Raw genomic sequence first — 18,681 nt, 5'->3', positions numbered from 1 at the left:
CTCCTCACTGAGGTGTGCAGGCTTCCGTGGTGGTTTCTCTTGTTCCTGAGCACAATCTCTAGGCACATGAGTTCAGTAGTTGTGGCTCATGGGCTCTAGAGCAAAGGTTCTGTACTTGTGGCTCATGGGGTTAGCTGCTCTGCAGAAGGTGGGACCTTCGCAGGCCAGGGATCCAATCTATGTCCCATGCATTGGAAGGCAGATTCTTAACCACCAGGGAAGTCCCCATCAAGTCTGTTTCAGTCTTTGTTGATTTGCTTTTTCCTCTAAGTCAGTCATACTTTTCTGTTTCTTTGTATGTCTTGTGGTTTTGTTTTTGAAAACTGTACATTGAAATCTAGGAGTGTGATAATTATGGAAGTTAGGTTCTTACTCTTCCCCACAGTTTTCTGTTTTTGCTTTTGTTTATTTAATTGGTATATACCATTTCTGTGCCGAAGGTCAACTTAAGGTATAAACTTAAGACATATGTAGGTCTTCTACTCTGCCTTCCCCTGGCCATGCACAGAGACTTTTAATTTTTCCTATATATGCAGTTTCACTTGAATATCTTAGTCTTAATATCCAGCTCTTGAAAGTGAGAAGAAAGAAAAATGAAGGGAAATGACAAAGTACTGGCTCTTTAAGTCTTCTGAAGATATTTCGGCTAGAGGGGCATGGATTTGCATTAATGGGGTGAGATGCAACAATAATGACTGCCAACCTTTCTGTGCCTCTGTGATCTGAAGCAACGACAAGAAACTGGAGTACGGTGACCCAGTGTTGGGAACACAGGTTCCCTTCTGCCCACCTTGACTCCTAAAGTTCAGTGTTAGCTCCTCTGGTAATGCAGGCTCAGCCTCTCTGCCACAGAACTGGAGGCCTGGGATCGGTAATTGCTACTGTGTGGAGGTGAAATATGACCAAAATACTTCTTTTTAAAAATCTATCAAAAACTAGGGTTTCCAAGGATGAGGAATTGTGTGTGTGTGTGTGTGTTTGCATGTGTGTGTAGAGCACTGCTAATTGGAGTAAATTTTGTATGTGTAAGAGCATAAATTGGGGCAAATTACTAGGAAACAATTTTGACACTATTTAGCAAAACTTTCCTTTCATTATTAACTCAGCTTGGCATTGCCCTGCAAATAAATCATTACATAAGTACTCAAAGATATGTTTACAAACATTTTAAAAATGGAAATAACTATGCTCCTCACTACGGGTTTGCTGAAAATAGTTGGTGGGAAAAAGCCTATGTAGGCACATGGTATATTGCGATAAATGAATAAAATTTTTCCTTGGGTAAAACAAAAGAAAATGTTAACAGTTGTTTTTAGAGAGACAGATTTTAGTAGGAAACACTTTTATTCACTAGTATTATTTTACCTTTTTAATATAGATTGATTTTTAAAAATTCTTCTTCTTCTTTGGTTGTTTTGCAAAGTTTAATAGATTTTCATGGTGGTAAAATTATGAGCTGTATTTTCCTATGTGGGAAAATCTTGTATCTACCTAGCAATCTATCTTTGTAAGCAAATAACTGTCTCCATAGTAGTACTATTCATTTCAAGCATCATGCTATTTGTGGCAGTAATGCTCAATGATGTGTCAAGTCCCCTAACTGATATACAACTTTAAAAACAAGATTGAAAGCTATGTCTGATAGAAAGTCAAAATCAGATATTTCCTATAGTTGTTTCTTATTTATAGCATGAATAAAAGAGAAGCTGCTTATATTCATAGTCACAGAAAAGAATTCAAATCATAAAAAGATAAATTTAATATCTCTTGCTGGATCCCATTTTAAATGTTGGCTACTGAACATGTAAAAATACTGCTGTATTAGATTTCTCATAGAATAGTGGAATATCATGTACTTTTTAGCAGCCAAAGTCAATTTTTAATCCTGGTTCTTCTATTTACCAGCTATTTAACTTTTATGTAACAACTCCTTAATTTTTTCAAGCTTCTGTATCTCATTTCAAAATTTGGGGTTAATAACACAATATAATTGAATTGGTTATTTTTGCTGTGTAAAACAACAATATGTTTTGGCATATCACGACAAGAATTTACTTTCTTATGTCTAAGTCATTTAGCTGATGTAGTCTGGGCTCATTTAGGGACCTCATCTGGGCTGAACTTCAGGTAACTCAGTTCTGTTCCATGTACCTGTCATCCATCACACAGGATCAGCAGAAGCTCTGGGAATGTTGTCAGAAGTAAAGAAACCAAATGGAAGCACTCAAAGTCTCCTGATGCCTAGTTTTGGAACTGGCACATCATCACTTCCATCAAATACCACTGGGCAAAATAAATTTCTTATGGTAGGGAATATACTCTCTTTTGGAGAATAACTCTAGGATTACTTTACAAAGGATGTGTATACAATGGGAAGAATTGGCCATTAATGTCATCAATCTACCTCAACAACAGAGTTTAATACAGGTAAAGATCTAATTAGCAGTTGTTGCTCAAAAACATCCTGGTTCTTGATTTGAGGTGACAGGATATGACTGAATTTTCAGGTAAAAAGGAAGTACACTAGAAAGATACTAAAGGCTCAGTGAATTATTGTGACTTTGGAAACAGTTTGAGAAAGTATGAAGAAACTATAAGGTTGTTATAGAGTTTAGACAGCAAGGAGTATGTCTAAGGACATGATGTAAGAACATTCCTAAGTTAGTGGAAGGAAGGAAATAATAAAGATTGAGATAGTAATAAGCAAATTAGAGAATTACAAAAATTGAGAAAACTAAGAGCTGATTTTTATGAAAAGATGAACAAAACTGATCTATCTTTAGATAGACTAACAAAAACATAGAGATTCCAATAAAAAAAATCAGAAATCAAAGGGGAGCTATCACAGCTCATGCCACAGTAGTAAAAAGGATTACAAGTGACTGCTATAAATGATTTTATGGTAATACACTAAAAATACAGAAGAAATGGATGGATATCTAGAAACTTAGAACCCATGAAGACTGAACCACAAAGAAGAGAAAACTGAACAGTTCTACTAAGGAAATTGAATCACTAATTAACAATCTCTAAACAAAGAAAAGCCAGGACTGGATGGCTTCATTGGTGAAGTCCACCAGACATTCAAAGAAAAATTAATGTCATTCCTTCTTAAACTTTTCCAAAATAATAAAGAGGAGGGAACATTCGCAAACTTATGAGCCCAAAATTACCTTGATGCCAGAGTCAAACAAAAATAGTATAAGAAAATAAAACTGCAAACCAACATTCCTTATGAACATTAATGCAACAATCCTCAACATAAACACAGCAAACTCAATTTAAGAGCACAGTAAAGGATCATAAAATATGATCAACTTGGATTTCTCCCTGGAATGCAAGGATGGTGCAACATATTATTATTAACCAATGTGTTATACCATGTTGACAGAGAAAAATAAAACTATGTATTATCAATAGATGTTTAAAGCATTTAACAGTATTCAATATCCCTTTATGATTCTGATTAAAAAACATAAAATTGGGAGGAGAAGTACCTCAAATAATTAAGGCCATATTAAAAAAAAACCCAAACCTAACATTATATCCAACAATAAAAACTTGAAAGCTTTTAAGATCAACAACAAGGCAATAACCATGACTCTCATCATTTCCATTCAATATAGTACTAGATAATCTAGCCAGAGGAATTAGGTCAGAAAGAGAGACAAAAGACACCAAAATCAGAGAGGAAGAAGTAAATTAGAGCTGACATGATCTTATGTGTATAAAATTCTAAAGATTCCACAACAAAACAGAAAATTGTTAAAAATAAATTCAGCAAAGTTGCATCATTAAAAATTAACAAAAATCACTTACATGTCTGTACACTAACAATAATCTGGAACGCAAATTGAGAAAATAATTTCTTCTACAATAGCATTATAAATAGTAAGATACTTCAGAATAACCTTAACCAAGGAAGCAAAAGACCTGTATACTGCAAGCTATAAAACATTGCTGAAAAAATGAAAGATACAAATCAATGAAAAGATGTTCCATGTTCATGGATCAGAAAACTGGATATTGTTAAAAAGATGGTCCTTACCTTCTGAAGTGATTTACAGATTAAATTCCTATCAAAGTCTTAATGGTAGTTTTTATAGAAATAGTATAGCTCATCCTAAAATTCATATGGAACTACAGAAAAAAATAAATAAACAGAGCGACCATGAGAAGGATGACAAAGCTGGAAATCTCACACTTCTTAATTTCAAAACATATTATAAAGTCGCAATAATTAATGTCTTGCATTGGCATTAAGACAGACATTTGGATAAACAGAAGAGAAGAGAGAGTCCCCAAACAGTCCTATGTATATACAGTCAAATAATCTTTGACAATGGTGCCATGAATGCTCAATAGGGAAAAACAGTCTTGTCAACAATTATTATTGGGAAAACTGGACATCCACAAACAAAAGGGTGAAGTTGGGTTTTAAACTTACACCCTACACAAAAATTGAACCAACTCAAAAGCTACTAGAAGGAGACGTAGGAGAAAAGCTTTGTGACATTGCTCTTGGGAGGGATTTCCTTTATATGACATCAATATCACAATCGACAAAAGCAAAAATAGACAAGTCGGACTGCACTAGACTAAAAGCTTCTTTACAGCAAACAATCAATAGAGTGAAAACATAACCAGCAGAGTAGAAGAAAATATTTGCAAGTCATATATCTAATAAGGAGTTAATATTGAAACATATAATAACTTCTTACAACACAGTAGCAAAAATATAATCCATTAAAAATGGGGGAAAAAAAAACAAGTAGACATTTTTCCAAAGAAGTCATCCAAACAGCCAACAGATATATGAAAAGACCAAGGAAATGTAAATCAAAACAGCACAATGAGATATTACAACTCACCCTTTAAGATGCTTGTCTATTTATTAAATAAAATACAAAAACAAGAAGTAAGGGTTGGCTGTGCAGATACTGGAATTCTTGTGCAATGTTCTTTGGAAAATGAAATGGTGTAGCTACAATGGAGCACAACATAAAGGTTCATAAAAAAAATTAAAAATTGAACGACCATATGATCCAGCAATCTCATCCCTGGTTATCTGTCCAAAAAATAGAAACAGGTTCTCAAAGAGATATCTGTTCTCCCATGCTCATTGCAGTATCATTCCCAAGAACCAATAAGTTGACATACTAAATGTCCTACAGTGGATGAACAGATTAAAAGTGTGAATTATACACATTTATAGTGGAATATTATTCAAGTGTAAAATATAGAACTTCATTTATACGCTATATCATGGATGAAACTTGAAGACATTATGCTAAGGAAAGTAAGGCAATCCCAGCAGAATAAATATTGCATGATTCCACTCATATGAGCTATCTTAAGCAGTCAAAGTTATCAATGCATAAAGTAAATGGTGGTTGCTCAGTGAAGAGGGGAGGGAGATATCAGAATTTTATATTCAATGGGTATAAAGCTGAAGTGATACAAAATGAAAAACTTGTTCAACAACATCATTGGTATACAACAATGGCCTTCAAGTTAAAAATGTATTTAAAAATCTGTTAGGAGATTAGATTTCATGTTTGTTACAGCAATTTATTAGAAGGAAAAACCAAAATAAAAAGTTCTCTTTGAGGTTTAGGCTTTACACAAAATTGATCATTTTTATTATGTTCAAAGTTGACTGAAGATCAAAGTAAAGCAGAAGAAAAATATATGAAAAGTCAGTAGTCTTTCTGTTAATATTGACATTTACGTTAATATAGTCTATAGAGATCACCCAATGACAGTTGTTTTGTTCTTTTTTCCCCCCTAACTATAACTTTTTGCTAAGCTTCCTAAGAACCACAGACAAGAGTTTCAATACAGAAACTTACTAGAGTAAGATTTGAGTCAAAAATAAATTATTTTAAGGAATATTTAATCATTTGTAATCATAAAATTTCAATTTATTGCTTCTTGTATGGTGTGCATTAAGTACAGGTGTGTGCACATGTGTGCACATGACCTAAATATATGAGAAGCAACTGAAATATGAGAAGCAACTCCCCTTCTAAAGGAGGAAATGGACCTCATTATCAACAGAGGATTTTAGATTTGAATAAGAAATAAGGTGGCTTCACAAATATAAAGGTTCAAAATTAAAAATATTTTTTCAAACCCCTGAACTCTCTATTATACTGAAAGGAACAGGCACTTGTAGATATAGATGTAGACCAAAATGGAGAAATGAATGCTTGAAAGGCATCATTTACCCTCAAGTTCTATTGTCTATTTCAAACAATACTCTATCTCAATCTTTGCATAATTAATTCCATAGTTTTAGAATTTTATAGCTAATTAGAAATCAACCATTCAGGACAGATACTGCAGTTACCTATCAGAAAGGAAACTTTATATAAATCCCTCTGAATAGCTGATGTAGTATTTTACTAATCCACTTTTCAGAATTATGGGCACAAGCAGTTTCAGACTTGCCAAGTTCAGGATATCAGTGCACTTTTATGTACAGAAGCTTTGTGGAATGCAGTTTGAAAATTTATAACCTTGTCTTAAAACTTTACAAATTTTTAATAATATTTCAGCATCAAAAATTCTCATAAACTTACATGGGCAGAACAGATTTTGCGAACCCGTTTAAATTTAGAAGTCATATGACTACTGAACTGAACACTGAATAATACATTGCTTTACTGAGTTGAAGTTGTGTTTGAATTATTGAATATTTTTGGCAATCTGTAGTTATGCTGAGGGTGTAGGGCTAAGTTCATAATTTGTTCTGGGCACCCAGGATGCTACGAACTAGAGTATATCTTTCTGAGAAGCCTCAGAGCTTCTGTCATGATCTCATCCCTCCTGGAAGGAATTCCTTATAGATGAGCATCTGCACTTCACAACATGTGACCCCACCAGCCTTGGTCACAAATCATTAGACCAAAATGGAGACCTGCTTTTGAGATATCTGTCCACAGATTGGTGAGATGCAGGATAAGCAACGACTGATCTGAAAAACTCTACCAAGAACACCATATAAATTGGGTGGTGATTGACAGACTCAGTAAGATTGTCCCTCTGTAGGAGCTTGAGTGAAGGGGTAAGCGGCTAAAACCATGAAACAAGTGGAAGTTATGGGTCACGGGAAGCCAGTAGTGCAGTAGCAATTATGAGACAGAGAGCAAAACATAGAAAAATTCAATAATAACACATAAACATGTAGAGAATAAAGCAGAGAGACTAACAGGGTTGGCATAACCCTAATGAGGAGACCTGAATACCTGTTTCAGGAGGCAAATGCTAAAAGAGGTGTTGACTCACCAGTGGTGCTGACAGACCTTTCTTTCTGAACCACAAGAGCAGCATTCTATTCCTCTGTACAGCATTACTTCTTGGCTGCTGAAGCCCATTCTTGTCTTCCTTACCTCCTCATGTATCTTTGCAAGACAGATTCATTTTTTTCAGAAATGAAAGCAGGAGTTTTTTTATTCCTTGTGATCAGGAAAGGCCTAAAGGATGCATTAATCACTACTATTTTGACTAATTTTAGCCAGTCAGTTGATCACAGAAATCCAGATATAGTCAGGCTAATTAGGAAAGCAAGTCAAAACTATTATCAGAAAGTAACTTATGCTATATTCTGACTCTTCCATTTTTTTTTTCACCTGTTTCTAATTTTGAAAGTGAAGGTAGCATATGGAGTTGTTTGCAATGAAGAGAAAAGACAGATTTGCAATGGAACTGGTAGTAAGTGGGTTATAGGTCTCTAGTTCTTTTCAGTTATCCAATAATCATTAACTATTTTTCTCAATATAGTTGAGAATTGACGTACTTATGCTAGGGTCTCTATTCAGAAATAAGAAAGTGTATACTGAATTTTTCATTCCTACTCCATCCTATAGGTAGCAATGTTTGCTGGAGCGTTAGTCCAACCAACTGGCTATGCAGTCATATGTTCAGGAGGTTTGATTACAGATCTCAACAAAGATCTGCTACCTACTTGAAGCAGGTAATGTAAAATGGTGAACTATTATGTGCAACCAGTCCATGAAATGTTTGGCTTTGTCTACATAATGCTAGTAATCATGTCAAAAAACACAGTAGTGTCCAATTTTTAAAATTTCACAAGAAATGGAATTTTATGCTTTCTTGAAAGATAAAATCATCTAGCAATACTGGGCCATATCTCACTACTAGTAATTGGGTAAGGATAAACTGTAGCTGTTCTTTTGGATGGGGAATAAACTTTTCCATTTGTAATAGTCACTGCTATATCATGGTGATGCCTCACACTGAGATAGGCAATCTGGTTATTTATCATTATACTTATACACTTGTTTAAGCTTAGAGTTAAGAGAAAAAAATACTTTTGAGTCTATGACTTTTAAATGTAAAAAAGAAAGAAGTCTCTGAATTTACAAAAACAGAGGAAAATACTCATCTAAGTTTCACATGCAAACAATGTGTGTCTCATTCAAAAAAATACAGTGCAATATTTCATAAGAAAATATTCCAGGGTGTGCTCTGTCTTGTTTTTTGGCATCTGAATTTTCAGTCCTGATCTAAAAGAGAATACTTAATTGTTGAATAGAATATATCTTTTTCTAGCAGTTCTTTACTATGGAACTAACTGGTCAAAGTTTTGTTGTTGGTTTTGAAGAAAGCAAAAGCATTTTACTATGTAACCTGATGCGAAGAGCTGACTCATTTGGAAAAGACCCTGATGCTGGGAAAGATTGAGGGCAGGAGGAGAAGGGGTTGACAGAGGATGAGATGGTTGGATGGCATCACTGACTCAATGGACATGAGTTTGGGTAGACTCCGGGAGTTGGTGATGGACAGGGAGGCCTGGTGTGCTGCAGTTCACGGGGTCACAAAGAGTCGGACACGACTGAGCGACTGAACTGAACTGAACCACTCACAAAGAAAAATAAGATGAAAATATAAAAATAAGATGTGTTTCACAAATATTATTAATGTTAATAACTATCAATAATAATCAATTAAGAAAGAACCATATTGGAAGGTCACTTACATCTATCACACTCCATTCTTTATTTTTGTAAAATGGGAGTTAGTACCTTAATTTAAAAAATAAAGAATCTAGGGTCAGCAAGGTTAAATGATTTGCCAAGTTACAGAAATATTATTTAATGTTGGTAGCTGGAATTTGAACAAGGTCTGTTTGGATCCAAATCCTGTGCTATGTCCAATATACCATGTCTTCTAAAATGTGTTTTTCTGGCAAAAAATTATCTACTGATATTTATATTTTTTGATATCGCAAGAAATTTTGGCCTCTCATCAACATGAAATATATTAGGAAATGAGATGAAATGTTAGAATTAAATTGTTTTGAGACCTCTAAATTCCCATTGCTATGGAAATCATTTTGCACAATGCAAATATTTTAACTGATTAGCACTCAAAGTTTTCCAGATTAAATTCTTGCTTTCTTTCCATAGAGTATTAGTTATTTACCTTTGTATTGAGTTGTTCATTCATGGGCAATCTCGTAATTTCTTTGGTGACGTATATTTAAATTATTGGTTGTCTAAATAAATAAAAGTACAATTTTAGCATGAAAAATATCTTCTATAAAACACACACACAGAGGATTTGATTAAAATTTCCACTTAAGCTTCCATTACAGTATTACTAAAAAAAAACCTTTATGCCATTATTTTAGGTTTGATTTTATCACACTGATTTCATAACCTTTTCTCCCACTAAATAGAGTTCTAATTCAATTTACTTTTAGATTGCATTTCAGATTTACAAAGTATCATTTATGATAACTTAAGATGTTCTTAATCAAAGTTTATAGTCATTAATACAGATTCTTTGCCCTTAAGAGAAAAAAATCTGATCTTATTTTATCATAATCAGAGATATTACTTAGTGAATGAGAGGATCATTGAAAAAGCAAGAGAATTTTTTTCTTGTTAAAATTGTACTTTCTAGGTTGCAGATATGTTTCCCATTCTACAAATGAGGAACTTAATGATGTAAGTAAGTTGGCTACATATTCCCAACTAAGAACTGATGTTGTCTGAATTCACACTCAGATATTTCTCACGTCTAATCTACTAAAGTATACTATCCCTTACTTTATGACTAAGAAATGAAAACGGATTACAAATAAATGGACCATTCCTAATTTTGAGTAGGTGCTTAACTGGATGAGCAAGAAAAGTTATTCAGTGCCCCATTCACCACTTACCAACCTACATCCAGTACTATCCAGAAAAATACTCCATCTAAAAGTATGAACTGGCATTAGTATCAGAGGAACCTGGTGGGATACAGTCCATTGGGTTGTACAGAGTTGGACACAACTAAAGCAACTTAGCACGCACGCATGCATGCCCATTCTTATTGATGACAAAATTCATCACAGCCTAGTTAACAAGGCCCTACTTTCTTCCGGAATGATAGTATCTGGCCATGAAAGGACAAATGTGATTAAAAATCTAGCTTTTTCTGCACTGACAAAAGGCCAGTTTCATGGGCATGTAGCCTAAACAGTTGGACAGACCCAAACTTAGAAGGGTTCTGCATTTGGTTTAATGTTCCATGACACAGTCTTGAAATTATTAATATATTTTTTTTAAAACTCCACATTTTCATTTTGAACTGGTTCCTGCAAATTCTGAATATACCAGAAGTGGGGCCTTTTTTCCTTTATGTACCAAAGTACAATATAGGCTAACAGCAACCTAGTTCAATACTGCAAAAAACAAGGGTCACCAAATACATATAAAAAGGATATAGCCCCCCAAAATGAGTTTCCAGACATCAAATGCTAACAGATGTATACTCATCATGCCAACCATTTACAAACATCCTGGATCCACCAACGTTTATTTCAATAACTTTCAGTAACCAAAGTTATTGAAATAAACGTTAATGTAGGTCTTTAAACGACCCACACTAACTTGCATGCAGTCTTCCTCCACTCCCATTGCCTATGCCTACATCATCAAATAACTACTAAAAATACCTAATTCATTTTGCCTTAGAAAACCTAGAGCTAAGTGGAAAAAGCAGCCTCTTAGTTACTATAACTCACACTTTTGATTGTGGGAACAAAGTGGACAAGGCTTTTTAACTGTAATATTGTATTTGTTAAAAGATAAACTGAGTTTATATTAAAATCTTTAAGGCCTTATTTAAGCAAAAATCTATTTGAATGAGGCAACATTCAATCTAACAGATAAAAAGGAGCTCCCATGAGATGTATTAAACAAAAAAGTTTTACAAGCCTTAGGGAGCAGGGACAAAGAACCTACAGGAGACAAAATAGTTGGGTGGTGACTGCAAGTTTTACTGTTCCTTAGGGCATGGCAGGGGTCTATCAGAAACATTACCTAATTAGTACTGATCAGGCAATTCCTGAATGGCTGGCTTAAGATTCCATTTTGGGGAAAGCTGAAACTGTAGTTAAGTCAAGTTTTATTTTGGTGACATGGAACGTAGCACAAGTCATCCCAATTTAGGCTGTATTCATGTTTTCAACATAATTTACCATCAAATTTCCCATTCAAAATAGACACAGGTAAAAATCTCATGATACTTGGAAATTTATGCACATATTTTTAGCTTGAAGTTAAGGTTGCTGAATTCTCCCAACTTTCTTTGAAAGAAATGTGGTACTTAAAACATTCCTGGCTTTTAATATCACCTAGGGAGATATAAAGGCCTGTAGAAAACTGTTTTCTGTCAAAATTACAATGGGCCTGCATATTTTAGCAATTTCAGCTACATTATGCAGTCTGATCAGGCTGGTCATTGACCAGTTGCTCACCCCTATCAATTGCATTAGCATTTAACTTGTCACTTTAAATGAGAAAGGTAACAAAAGTTTAAGGAGGTTACAAAAGATTTAATCCTTGATTAGAAAGAAGAAGAATATTACTAAATTACACAGATAAGTTATTTTCCTCCTTCATTCAATTTTGGTGATGATATATTACCAAAAGTTCTAGAAATTTTACTTTCATGAGGTTAAAAAAAAGTAAGCTCTAAGAACTAGTAAGAACCACCATGAGTTGCCACAGTAGTGCTTGCCCAAAGACAGGAAGAGATGGTGTAACAGAAAAGGAAAATCCTAACTCCATATTAGGTCTATTACTTTAGCTCCAACCCTTGTGATCTGTTGCCCGTGTTTAGTCAGACTGGTTCTGCACCTTTGTAAAAGAATGCTGGTTACAGCATGAAATAAACATGATAGCCCATTCTCAAGGATCTGACCCTTATAAAAACAGAAACAGAAAGTAACAGTCTTGCAGGATGTTTACTGGAACACTGTGACCAGATTTAATAGTTGGGCAGCTTCAAGAGCAAAGGATTCCTATACCAAGGTCACACTCCCTCCCTTTTCAGTATTAAAAAAAAAAAAAAAAAAAAAAGCCTGAATTCTAACTTGGATAAGATAGTTATTTGGGACACTAGTCCATCATCTTCTTGGTCTGCTGGCTTTGCAAATAAAGTCACATATTCTTGCCCCACCTGTCTCTCAATGTATTGGTCTGTCATGTGGCAAGCAGCATGGGCTTGAACTTGAACTTATCCCAGGGTAAGTATCCCTGGGCCTATTTCCTACTTCAAGGAAAAGCAAGTCAGTGTCATGTTTCAGAGAAGCCACTAAGACATTCCACTTTGAAATTGCAGAGCCCCAGGTCTCCTGACAGTGAAAAGACTAATATGGGAAGCATGAAGGAGAGAGTAGCACAATCTCTCCTCTCATAAACACACCCATTTTGGTCGATATCCAGCTGCAAATTTTTAAGTAGGCAGAGCATACTAAGTTCAAAAACAAGACCTCATCACATGGACATACCAGACTATGACTTTGCACTGAGTATCTGCAAAGAGGAGCTTCACCTGCCAATTGAAAAATGCTTTTCCAAATGGACTATTTTAGTATATTTGTCTCCCCAGTTCTCTTTCTACTGAGTGGTATTTTGACCAAGCTCAATGGAGACGTCAATCACATACTCAATTAGATTTTTTAAAAGCTGTTTGATTGCCATTTACTTCCATTGAAATAAATAGTAATTTTGTCAGATGTATCCAAAACCAGTGGATTCATTGACTTGTGATTATGTGGTGTTTGGGAAGTTCTTAGATAAGCCTGTATCCGTATGAAAACAATGCTTGACAGAGATAAATAATACACTGTTGGATCAAGTGTTCCAAGTGCAGAAGAAGGTGTGAATACAATACACAATGTGAAAACATGAACCCATGCATATATAATTGAGTGGTAGATAGAGATGTAAGTGCTGAAAGGAATATGTTAACAGGAAAAAAATTACTGTGTTCAAGACAAGAATATATTATCATGGAGACACATTAGTTATAGCTGATTACTGAATATTCTTAGTTCACAAAGGAGAATTACCTCAAGGTATCAGCTTAGCTTTACACATGCTATCTCATTGTTCCATAGGTTGCAGAACTGCCTGCTTCTCCATGTGATTTTAACAACACAAAATTACCAAAGCAAAACAGCTCTCAGCAGTTGTTTGTTAGCATGTTCCCAAGCCAAGTTATTTTAACAAGTAAAATAATTGTCAAGACTCAGGCAGTAAATCTCATTGTCATCTGCATAGGTCCCCAGTGAATGATTTTTAGTGTTACTAGCAACACACAAACATTTTTCACTGACAAGAATTGTTGAGAGACCATGCTGACATTACTAACAAACTTATTTTTCCAAGACAAAGGAAGATTAAAATTAGAGACCTACTTTATTAAAAACTATGTGAGGGGAGTTGTCAGAATTGTCAGACTTCTCTGCTATGAAACATCCCAGTGGTATTCAGATGATTGTTTTATCCTACAACTTGTATTTATTGTTTCATAGACTGAAGAATGCAATAGAATTATAGAAAAGTTACAGCAAAACATAAATATGGAAAAAATTAATAAACTTCATCTTTGTTAATCCTTCTTAGTAGTTAGGAAAAGTCTTTTCAAACTAAAAGTGTTACAGTGAAATGAAAACGACTGTAACATTAAAGTCAATCAGATCTCATTCTTAAGCAGGGACCCAGGAAAAAGCAAATTGGAAAAACACATTTAAAAACCAACAACAGTCATGTATACTTACAAGGATCAAAAACAGAGGAAAAGTCAGTTATTACTACAGAAATGTCTGTGTGGCATATCATTGGTTATAGAGTCAAATAAGCTTAACTGGAGAAACACAAAAATATCCCAGAGTCATTCTCTTGTCTGGTAGTTAGCATCAGAGAACAATGGTTAGTACGATAGTCTGTGTTCTAAATTCAAAACTTAACATAGAATGCACAATTCTATTTCAAGTAAAAAGATATTTATTTATACAAAGCTTGTCTTGTTCCCTCAAAGTTTGAAAGTTGCTCACAAAATACACAAATGAATGAACTGAAAGTAAGTGGGAGAAGGAGACAAATAAATTTAGGTCACCTAAAATAAAGTCACAGGTGAGTTCAAAATATTTGTGATACAGATTTGTAGGGAAGAGACAATGAATATTAGATTACATTAAACAGACTACCTACCTCATAACACCATAAGGTAATGTTTACAAAGTTCCTATATAGTGCTCAGTTCATAGTAGGTACTCAATAAATCTTAACTCTCCCTATGCTACCATTAACTGGACTTAAAACTCTTGATATACAGCCTCATTAAAGGTTAATCATTTAAAAATAATAAGAGTGTTCAGAATTCCTACTTGGCTATCACAAAATGAGTTTTATGATAATATATATACTCAGAACTACATCATCCTTCACTTCCTTAATGGGAAAGCTCTTAAAACTTGCTAGCACAGACAGATCTCATTTCCTAGCAATCAACATCTGGTGATTCACATTTTGCAGCACAGGCAAATTACAGGCATGTTGTCGTGTGCAGTAATTATAACAGTAAGCCAGGACGTAAGTGAACTTACGCTATTCATGGGCTCTGAGGAAGACAGATTTTCTTTTGAGAGTAGTAAAATCTCTACAAATGGAAATGTAAAAATATACTGTGCAATAGCATCATTTGAGTGAGCTTGGAATCTTTCATGAAGATAACTTTATAAAGAATACATATGAAGATATTTATCTGAGCTGTTCCTTTTCTATTTAATTCTCAGATGCATTCGACGTATTCTGCAAAGAACCTTTCCCAGGCAGATAGAAATTAGGGTCTTTGTTCCTCTCTTGCTCTGCCGTGTCATGTTTGTGGGCAATGTCTGCACTTCTGGGTAGCTGAAGCGCTTGTCAGGCTATCTGCTGGACAGCTCCCTGGGATTTGATAAAATCCTTTTCTCTTGGGGCTCAGGAACGGTAGCTTAGTTGCCTGTGTGTGTGTGTGCATGCTAAGTCTCTTCAGTCATGTGCGACTCTTTATGACTGTTTGGACTCTAGGCCTCCAGGCTCCTCTGTCCATGGGATTCTCCAGGCAAGGATACTGGAGTGGGTTGCCATGCCCTCCTCCAGGGGATCTTCTCGACCAGGGATTGAATCCGCATCTCTTATGTCTCCTGCATTTGGCAGGTGGGTTCTTTACCACTACACTAGTGCCACATGTCATGAAATGTGGGAGCCCTGGTTTCGATCCCTGGGTTAGGAAGACCCCTGAGGACATGGCAACCCACTCCAGTCTTCTTGCCTGGAGAATCCCCATGGGTAGAGGAGCCTGGCAGGCTGCAGTCCATAGAGACGCAAAGAGTCAGATACGACTGGGTGACTAAGCACCTGGGAACTGTTACTAAACTGGGCTCCCTGGAGGCTCAGACAGTCAACAATCTGCCCAGCGAGGGAGACCCAGGTTAGATCCCTGGGTTGGGAAGAGCCCCCGAAGAAGGGAATGGCTACCCACCCCAGTATTCTTTTCTGGAGAACTCCATGGACAAAGGAGCCTGGCAGGTTGCAGGGAGCCTGGTGGGCTACAGTCCATGGAGTCACAAAGAGTCTGACATGACTGAGTAACTAACACTTTCACTTTCAAATTGTGCTGCATCCCCATTCTCTTTTTGATTTGTAAGCTTTTATGTCACTTGTGTCATCAAGCCCCGATACTCAATTATCTGTTTAAATTTGTTAAAATAATTACTATATACTTACTGGATCCCAGCTGATATAAGTTTGATCCATTTTTTTTCAATAATACCAATTGCATTAATCTATAATCATATTTATATTGAAAATTTAATATGTTGAAAGGTGGTTCACTGAAGCAATTTTGGATCTGTGTGTCTATTATTCTTAAAAGCAATCATTTTAAGAAAGAATTTTTTATTCTATGGAGACAAAATTCAGCCCAAATTGCATTTAAATCTGACTCCTATTGAAACTTACATTTTTAATCTCATGAAAAGTATTTGTAAAAAGAATCCAATACTGAAAATTTGGGGACAAATATGCAAATATATCAACATATGCACTTTCAAGGTAGTATGTATTCATCCAACACAGGTGATATATAGGTGATAGTGTTGAGACATTATCAATGTTGATTATTGCTGTTGATAACACTAGTTTTTAAAAAAACAAAGAACTTGTTTGCAGTTTAGCAGAAAGATCAATAAATTGAGGTTCAGTGATGGTAATTTGGTCTATTAACATTTATATTATGAAAAAAGACATCAAGAAAGATACCCACAAGTCAAAATGATTATTAGGAAATTGTAATCATACCATAGCTACCAAAAGAAAAAAAAATGTTTGGAACAAATTTCCTCAAGGAGTACAATCCTGTGAATTTCCAGGACACCAATGACTTTCTTTTATTTATGCCTTGTTGCATTAATAATAGGATATGGATTATGAAGAATATAATAACTCTAATCCACTACAGTGAGATGCAGTATCCTATCAAGTGCAATTTTATATTACTGATGACTGAATTATAGCTAAGTAAATTTACATCCCTTGAGAAAGCTTTATGTTGTATACATCTATCACCTGCAGTTGATTAAAGAGGATGCTTGCTCTCATCTCATGATGTGTCTGGGAAGTTGCTCTGGACCATACCATTGTTCCATTGAGAAAATCAGTTTTGACTTAATATCATTCTGACTTATGACACCATTTCCAGTAAGATGAATTACTCTAAGTTATAAATCTACCTAAGTTACATCAATACAAACTTCCGATCTTCTCCCCAAATATCAGAACTCTGAAAAAATAAAAAAGTATACAAGCCTAGTGCTGAAACTTTAGAATATTAGAAGACATTAAGAGGTAAATATTAATCTTTTCCAAAAATATTCTTCCTGCTTTTCTTTCCTTCTTCCCATCTCTTTTCTCTTCTCTCATCCATTCATTCCTCTCTTTCCTCCCTCTCTCCGTTTCTTCCCTCTGTCTCCTCCTCCTCTTCTCCCCTCTCTACCTTTCCTCCCTGGGTAGTGAGTTAGTAAAAGGCGTATCAATAATCTGCATTTTTGCCACAGGCTTCTCTATTGACTGTTCTGCATATTATGTTTGAAAACCAGAGTTATAACAAAACTGTTGCATCACCAATCATTTTCCTATTTTCCTAGAGGATAAAGGCCAGGAGAGGCCTATGTCCCAGTTCTCAGATTTCTGGGGATTTGTTTCTTTTTGATCTTAGAAATATACTACTAACTTAAGTTTCTTATTTAGGTAAATTTAACTGCCAATTTTAGCTAGATAACTGAAAATGAATTTTACTATTTGGTAAAGAAATAGCTTTGGCAAGATCTTTATGAACTCTCAGCCTTCATGAAATCTTCACAGAATCTTCATGAAAGATTCTACTCATTGAGATTTATTTCCAGCACAGTTAAAGGAATTACCAGTGAATCCGTAGCTGAAAAATCATGGTTTTTTTTTTTCTAAATCTCATTACATACTACTTTAAAAAGTTACTTATCCTCAGAAGATTATATTTAAGAAGAATAATTATTGTTGACTTTGTTATATGAGCAATATCTATTGCCAACTTTAAGCATGTTATATAACAAATACTTCACATTGTTAGAATCTTTAAAATAAACCTATGGTTATTATTGTCTCTACTTTCATATGAGAAACTGTAAAGTAGAATTTGAATAAGTGGTCTATTTAGCAAGTAGGTGAGCTGGATTTTTAATCCAATCCTATTTAATATTTTTTCTCTTTTATATGAAATTTTCCCTCAATAATTATAAATTAGTACATTACAATTTCTAACAAGTTAGTCTACATTAAATGCACCTGTTTATGAAAAGAACTTTGTATTCAAATAGGCAAGGCTTTTATTTTACTACTTATGGTGATATATTCACTCAGCAAATGTTGACTAAGGTCCAAATTTATGCCAAAAATGTTCAGTTTATCCAGACTGATGTGTGGTTAGCCTATGGATAACACCATGCATTTGTAAAGGAATAAATGACTATAGATGATACTGGTTAAAAACAATTCTATGTGCATGTGTAGTGCTGTATTGGAAAATGTTTAAGAACTTCTCCATGGGTGGGGAAAAAAATGGAGGTCTAATTTACAGCATTTACTGATTCCCATGGTGTAAATACTCCTTTTATGACCCATTTCCAGTCAACCATGTGACATCACTAAACATGGAGTTGGGTAAATACACAAATATTGTACAAGCTGTCTCTAGCACACCACTGGATGGCATCTGAGTTGACAATGCATAGTTCTTAAATAAGCCCTAAATCCATAACTGACCTTTCAGTTCAGTTCAGTTGCTCAGTTGTGTCTG

Source organism: Odocoileus virginianus, chromosome 26 (genome assembly GCF_023699985.2).
Source record: "Odocoileus virginianus isolate 20LAN1187 ecotype Illinois chromosome 26, Ovbor_1.2, whole genome shotgun sequence".
Classification (NCBI taxonomy): Eukaryota; Metazoa; Chordata; class Mammalia; order Artiodactyla; family Cervidae; genus Odocoileus; species Odocoileus virginianus.
This window is presented reverse-complemented; position numbering follows the sequence as displayed.